General features: G+C 39.8%; 1 long non-coding RNA gene across 1 annotated transcript; it reads left to right on the top strand.

The window, feature by feature from the left end:
• Positions 1 to 2,511: 2,511 nt before the first annotated feature.
• On the top strand, positions 2,512 to 4,169 carry LOC115772007. Its single transcript, XR_004019006.1, has 3 exons — positions 2,512 to 2,736; positions 3,629 to 3,937; positions 4,006 to 4,169. It is a non-coding gene; the product is annotated as an uncharacterized LOC115772007 (long non-coding RNA).
• The last annotated feature ends 3,872 nt before the right edge of the window (positions 4,170 to 8,041 follow it).

Genomic DNA, 8,041 nt, shown 5'->3' with positions numbered 1-8,041 from the left:
ACAATTTTCTCTTATAATGATGAGACGGTCGCTTCCGATTCGCTTACCCGCTCGTTTTTGTCGGATTTTCGCATTTCTTATGCCACTTTTATACGAGTGATAGTACCAAAAGGCAATTCCATCCGTAGCCCAGCTTGTTCTTAGTATTTGAATGCCCTTTGCTTGCTCAAATGGACAGAAAAGGGGGATGATAAAAGTGGATACCAGCTTGTTACAGATAAAAGATGGCAACTCAAACCTTAGTCAGAATTTTGACTAAGAATGTTTGTTCAGCTCATTTATGAACTACAGGGTATCCTCTAGTCTTGTCTAGTCTAGTCTTCTAGTTCGTTGGCATTTTCTTTTAGTTGTATGGTACAGCGGCTAGACATTTTGTTGTCTTACGAATTACTATATTGTCTAAGGCCATGTGTGGCCCGCCCCTTGTCATTCAAAAAACAGGCCATTATTGTTCAGCCAAACATTACTGATTTAATATTGGATATGACAGCGGAATGGCCCAGGCAAATGGCAACTTGATTTCTATAACAAATTAGTTCATTTCGTTACTGCGCCAAGACGCAACATTATTTCAGTGCTCAATCTGCCAAATTTATGCGGCATGCGTCCCATTTGCCCGGCCCCACTTGGGGGGCGCGGCAGCTCTCAAAATGAGTTTGTCGGGCTTCGACATCAAAGTCTATTAATTTTGTGGTGGCGCCAGACAATCTCACTCTCCCTGCCTGTTTCCAGGCACAGTCCGAGCTCGAGCCCCTGCCTTGTCCTCACTGACGCATGAAACTATTCATTCTAGTCGAAGTGTGAATATATTGTGTATAGTACATATTGTATACTATGAATATGATTGCATACGTACACTAAGAAAAAAAATCTCGGAAGTTGCAATATGAAAGCAAATCATGGAATTCTATTCTATACTATTGCGCTTTAACCAGGTTGATGTTGTATTTTGAATATGACCTCAAGATGGAAAGATTCAATTATTTTCGCTCAGTGTATGTGTTGGCAGTTCAAGCTGTGCAGCTGTAAGCATGACGCCCATTATGCGTAATATGCAAATGAATATGTTGTGACTGATTAATTAGGGCACTTGGAAATATCTTGCCAATTGGCAATTGGGGATGACCTAATGCCATTGATTTCAAAGCAATGCTTTAAAGCCATTCATTGGCTCAATGTCGATTTAATTAGATGAAGGACCAAATGCCTGCAGTTGTTTCTTCATCCGACGGTAAAGTTCATTTTGCGTTTTGAAAAACCTGATGTCTCCAAATATTTGCTGAATCAACGAACGATTGTATGGGAAATTGCATACCGTCAATTAGTATGTCTGCCGGTGGGCATTTGAGCTTGGTGCATCAACTTCGCATTCCATGTTTTCAGGCTTTCATCTGCAGCTAGGGTCGATTGGGTTGCCATTGTGGCTGTGGCACGCACAAAATCCGTAGGTCCTGCTCATCATTGGCTGCCGTTGCAGCTGCTGCATACCAAAAGCAGAAAGGATACTAAGACCGATGTCTATTTGCATATGACACAAACAGGTTGCAAAGCGCGCCCCGACTTCAGTTGCATTTACTCGGGTGCATTCCAGTACCGTAGCCGTAGCCGCAGACGGAGGCAGACGGTGTGTGTATCCTAAGCGACTTTGTGTCATTAAAATGATGCAAGCGTCCTTGCTACTCAAAGAACTGTAATTAAAATTCAGACCGCAGCGACAATGGCATCGGTTGTGGTTATCAAACAGCGCTAAATAAAGATGCACCCTGGGCAGACGCACCTAGTCAAAGCGCTCAAAAGGACCCAGCCAGCCCTGCCTCGAGACCCTAATGGCATACTGAAAGTACTGTAAACAATAATTTATTCAATATATGCATGTAGTACCCTCCAGTACACTATAAGCATGAAAAAAGCTTTATGGAAATATAGTCGGCATTATTTTAAATTCCCTTCACAATGGAAACTCTGTAAAATAAAAAATAAATATTATGTCAGCCTAGGCTAAGGACATGCGGGCTGCATTGAAGGTTGCAAATACGAGGTTGCATGCAACTGCTATGCATTTTCAAAGGTATTATATACCTAGTTTCAACTGCTAGCGAGAATGAGATGCATGAATTATTGTATTCATATAGTGCTATAAATAATAAATTCGATTCCAATTAGTTGGCCCAGGGTGTCCTCTTTATTAATCCCTATTATCTAGAGTCTGACAAGTTCGAGACTAGTTAATCCACGTGCTTCTTGAGTCTTTCAATCTTTTTCAAGAAATCAGATTGTAAATACTTTAGAGTTACCTGGGCTTTGCTTTGCATTATCTTAACTTTGATTTTACATTTGAATTCCATTAAATAGTCGACCATTTACACAATTTCCAGCACTATCGCCCATATGCTATCACGTTTTAAAGACATTTTCGCACATTTTCACGTGACTCTGAAAATCCGAAAATCTACTATTACCTGAATACCAGTAAAAAGTGTACACGCACACACGCACACACGCAATATTGTTGTTTTGTATTCCAGTCACGTACGATGACAGCTAAAATTTAATTTTCTGTTTATGTGTATTTTTCAATATAGCTCAGTGAAATGCAAAACTCTGTGATCTCCTAGCCAATTGTCGACCCTTACGGCAGAGCAGCAAACACAGGACACACCTCATGCTGGAGTGCCAGCCTCTACACGCATCGAAAATGCATTTGGAATTTATAACAATTACTATTTCCATACTCAGGTAAAGGCATAAATAAATGCATTGAATGCATTCATTTGTTTTTGTTCTTTGCATTTTGCCAGCGTTGTGTTTTGTTGTCAGGCACCGATTTACGTTTATCTCGAAACAACATGCAAAGAATCGTTGCCTGCCCATGCTTACCCTTGCCCCCATTTCCCGGACTGCTCCGCTTGCAATTTCTCTGTCATTTTGTTGTGTTTGCGTTTGCTGAAGCGTTTGGGCTGGTTCCGTGTCCACAATCAAGTTTCAATTGCAGCCTCAAGCTAGGTAGCTGGAACGCCCTAAACGATAATCGAAAATCGATTGTCCTTATATGTTGAAATGCCGGAGCTTTTTGCCACCTGCGCCGTTGTCTGTACGCTCAATTTAGATGCAAACATACTTTGCATACATGTCCGGTACACCCGGTGCAAGTTTCCGCACTTTGGGGGCGCAAAGTTCTGAACTTTGATTTGCATTCGTGCGGTCCAGGGGAGAGCGTATATTCTCTATTTGTAAATTTGTAATAGAATTTTTTGGTTTGCCAAATGCGCATATTTCGCCGAGGCTTTGCAACAGTTTCCGACAAAAGTTACTGATTAATCTGTCAGATTCTGATGCAGAACAAGTTTAACAAATTGAAATGTAATTTTCCAGAGCTCGGTGCAATTACAAATCTGTTTAATTCGCGCAGTCAGTTTCAACTCTTAATTATCCGAGTCCAATTACGCAATAAACAATAATTTTATGCGAATTGTTTTATTTTCATAATGATGCAATGAGCTATGCCACTTCGGAACTGAACGAGAATGTGTAATTATAAAACAGAGAAGCGCCGAGAGAGAGAGAGAGATGGAGGGGAATTAATTTGACAAGGAGATTCATTTGCATTTAATAATTTACTTATTTTCAGTTTTTGTGGGCTACGCAAGGGCCGTAGCCACAGTAATTGCCATGGCCTGGAACGCAGACGGGAGCAGGATACGGAAAATGCAAGACTTTGCTAACTCTCAGACCCAGACACAGACCCAGCGTCACGCAGACAATTATGTTCTCGCAAATATGTAAATGTGCATATAAATGTGGGTATGAGTGTGTACAGATCCTTAAATGTATGCTCGGTGTTACCTTTTATGCGAAAAGTTTGACACTTTATGGGAGAGAACTTCACTTAAACAGTTCAAGCGGGTAAGGGGAAAGTTAACATTGAGATATTTTTACGGTAAGCATTCCTGCAATTAGATAATATTGTGACTATTTCATAAAATTTTATTAATTTTACCTTCATAGGATCTAATGTAGAATCGCTTATTACCAACTATATAGCTAATATATCTTGTTGAACTCACATTACCAACATTTAGTCAAATTTACTATGATGGGAATGCATGAAACTTTCATGATCTAATGCGTAGATTTGGGGCAGTCCATAGACGAGAAACCATCCATATTGATGTTTCATTCCAAACCCATTAAATATAATATAATTCTTAAAATTCTTTTGTATTCTCAGTGGGTTTAATTGGCAGGTTGGCTTTCAGGTTGGCATTGGAATTCCAAGGTTCAATTGAAGCAATGGAATTTGGAGCACCTAACCAATTTACCATATACCTCAAATCCTTAATCGCCTCACTCAACCATAATCACTTTAACCCATTTTGAATGCGTGTGTGTGGTTTTATAATGTCTGCGTGTCTGTATGTGTGCGTATGTGCAAATTCATATGCTCGAGTGTGTGTGTGTGCGTTTGTATGTGTTTTGGTTAATTAAAAATGTGCTGCGCATTAACATAATTGCCTTGGGAATACAATCGAATGATTAATAATAGCGCAGTGATTAAACGAAAAGGCTCGGGTATATAAAGGACCTTCGTCATTGTGTTTGTCGTAGGCCGTAGCGGGGGCGAATCCCGCTCTCTGCGGGTATACTTTTGAGGGCTGGCCATAAAAGGTGGCAAAGTGCCCACAAAAGCATATCTGTAAATTATGTTGCCCATCTAAGATATAAAAGAATAAAGATAAGCTCTGAATTGTGGTGTTGAAACGTGCATAGGGCAATCTTAGCTAAAGTCCACATTACCCTGGGCTACAAAGAAGTCAATTAGTCGAGGTATCCATAGAAGAATCCTTAAATATACTCGACGAAAAATAAGCTTTTCAGACTCGAACTTCTTAAAAATTAATAATGATCATTATTATATTCCTTCTATATATGCAATAAAAACAATTTAATGCCCCATTAAGCCCCGCTTATGGCTGCTTGGTGTAAATATAATCATTATCATTAAGTTAGCTCATATATGCAATAACATTCGAGTATATTAATTATCCGTAATTTGATCCGAAACTGTGCCATTTGGTTAAATAGAGAAATTGGTCTGATATCAGGATTTAATGTGTGTGTATGAAACGCCTCTGGCATATGACCACTCAGTGGTTTCTGACATCGATTTTCGGCTACGTAGTAGCAAAGGATTAAATTGTCACGTATCAAAAGTAATTAAGTGTTGGTGGAACTGTGGCCGAAAATCCCAATGGCTGGCGGGTGGTGTTAAGTGGGCGGAGTGTAACCCAATTCGGTTGGGTTGGCAACTCGGTGCGGTGTGGCTTTGGCTTAATTTAATTACGCCGCACTCTACCGCAACGTGAAATGTATATGAGCATGGCGAGAACTTTGATTGCAGCAGCTTCCGAGCATCAACCTTCAGGCCGGAAGTCATAATGGACATGTGCATTTTTTTTCCTTTAGTGCTGTAATTGTGGGCTTTGAGCCTGAAATCCCGACACTCGCAATTCAGCTCTCAGATCTGCGTTAGATTGAGATTGGCTTAAATTTTGGGCTTCACACAGGGTCAGCTGGGTCTGGCACTCGAGTTTTTTTTTTTTTTACTTTTTGCCTTTCGCTTTCAATTGCTAAACGACACTTTTGTTTCGATTTATGGTGCCGTAAAAGCCAAAAGTGGCGCAGTTGTAATTTTACGGCCTTGCGCAATACTGTGCTGGCATTGGGATTGGGCCCAGGGATTGAGATGGCGATGGGGATGGGAATGGGGATCAGACATAGGCATACGCAGGCAAAGTGAGCACCAGTTGAAAGCGAATGTGCAAGTGAGCAGCCCATTTCGATTTTATTTTAACTTCTCCAGGCCGCCTAAGCTTTTTATCCCTGTGTCATTATAACAGATTTATATGCGACTAGTTAATGCACATACAATATTGCCAGTTTAATTTGTTCGTTTTAAATAACACATGACCATGCCCACCCAAATGTCATGTCTCTGCCGTGGTGACTGCTAAAAAGTTGTTTAAGCCATTTTTACAGCGTTTTAGCTCAATGGTTTTCCATATGACTGAGCAGCCTGTTCGAAAAAGTTATTGGATCGTTTTGATTTATTGTGCATGCAAATGTTTGCTGTCTGCTCCAACCAGCTTCCTTAATCCTGTTGCGCTCCCATCGAATTTCAATGAGGCTATCATTACCAAATTGCCAATCACTTCTGTGTTGTCTGTCGGGACAAACATACATTGCAGCTTAGTTTGTCCAGGGTTATGCGCATATATGTTTTATGGCTATAATGTATAAGCGAAAGTGAAATCAAAATTTAACTCTATATTAAAACGGGGCCCTACGGGAATAAATGTGCACAGTACTTCTGGACTTAAATATATTTAATTGGTGCATGTTTAAGTTTTAAAGCGTTCAAATATCTTAAGTCGCAAAAAGTAGGTCATAAAATGCAGCTTAGTAGGTCATGTTGTAAATATATCTCATTTGTTTAAAAATTGTTTAAGCCGGTTTAAGCAAATGAGATTAACTGGAGATTATTTGAGGCTCAAGTTTTATTCTTGCGTACTTAAAGCTGACTTAAATCGTTTTAAATATATTTTCAATTTTGAAAATAGTTTAGCATGTTTTTAAACAAATGTGTGTTTTTATTGTTATAAATGCTCTGGATTTGAGATAAATATGTAATCCTTTTGCAGTAAATCAATTGTCAAGTGCAAAACTTAATTAAATCAATGAGCTCTACATAGACCTTACATCAACATGATTAGAAATAATGTCATTCGACTGAGTGACAGTCGAATTAGTCAGAAAATAATTTCACGAAATGTGCACATCAGCTTCGAGTAAATTGATTTGCCAATTGTTTTCTCGTATTTCGTGAGAGAACACAAAAACCCACTCGGTTGAGAAAATAAGCCCTAACGAATAGCCAGCCACATGCCGAATATGGATTTATTGTGTTGTGAACTGCTGAGTTTTAAAATAAATTTTCTTTTATATAATTTTGTTGGGGTAGCAAACACACATTTCCGGCGGATGTCTGTTAAAAATATGCGAGCTTTAAACCCTTTTGCAATGCGCCCTTAGCCAGTTACAGCCAGCTGAACAGCAACAACAACACGGCGGACGAGTCGAAGTTAATCGGATTCGGGACATTGTGAATGCTGTGAACAATGCCAAGTAAGAAGCAGCGAGCCAGCAACCAATTCAATTGTGAATATTGAATTTCGTTCAATTAATCATCCATACGAAAAATGATGATGATGTTGATCAAAAAACCACAAACGAATCGAAACGCGGCGCACACGACAAGTCAAATGGAAAGCGGTCGGTGGTATACCATGTTGGACCTGAGCCTGGGACTAGGCTCTGTACTGGAATGCCTCCCTGGTTGTCTGTTTCGCGTTTTTTTTTGTTTACTTTTGGCTGAAAACTCATTGGTGCATTTACGTTATTAATGAATAAAGAATTTATGCCAGTGCCTTTTCTTTGATTCACAAAATTATGTTAAAACCGCCTTTGGTACCAACGACCGGAACACTTGTTCCGAACATGTGAAAGACGTCATGAAATATGAGCAGCACCCCACTTGGAGCAACATTATGCAGGATCAAATGCAAAGTCAAATAATAAAGTAGAACTCCAGCTTAGTTGCACAATTGTAAATCATTCATGACCAAATAGAAACTCTTAAGCAACGACGGAAGCCAAACAAATCACAGGAAAGATTAAAGTGAATCCGAATTCAACGTCAATTATGTATGCGCACATGGTCTTGATGTCCCCGGGTGTTTGATTTCACATAAGGGGTTCCTTCCAATCATTATTCGCTGTCGCCACCTCACCTCACCGCACCTCACCGCATCACATTTGAGCTCAGCTCAGCTCAGTTCCCAGTCTATTATTGACATCATCATGCTGTTTTGTATCCTTAGTAATCTGTGCTGTTTGCTTTTACACAAATTAATAGCGAAAATTGTGCCGTCGCGCTGTCTCACAAAGCTGCCAAAGCCCCTTTTGAACTGCGTAAGTCTCAAAG

The sequence above is a fragment of the Drosophila novamexicana genome, unplaced genomic scaffold (genome assembly GCF_003285875.2).
Source record: "Drosophila novamexicana strain 15010-1031.04,08,12 unplaced genomic scaffold, DnovRS2.1 tig00000108-arrow-pilon, whole genome shotgun sequence".
Taxonomy (NCBI): Eukaryota; Metazoa; Arthropoda; class Insecta; order Diptera; family Drosophilidae; genus Drosophila; species Drosophila novamexicana.
The sequence above is the reverse complement of the archived record's forward strand: the minus strand, read 5'-3'. Positions and strand labels throughout refer to the sequence as shown.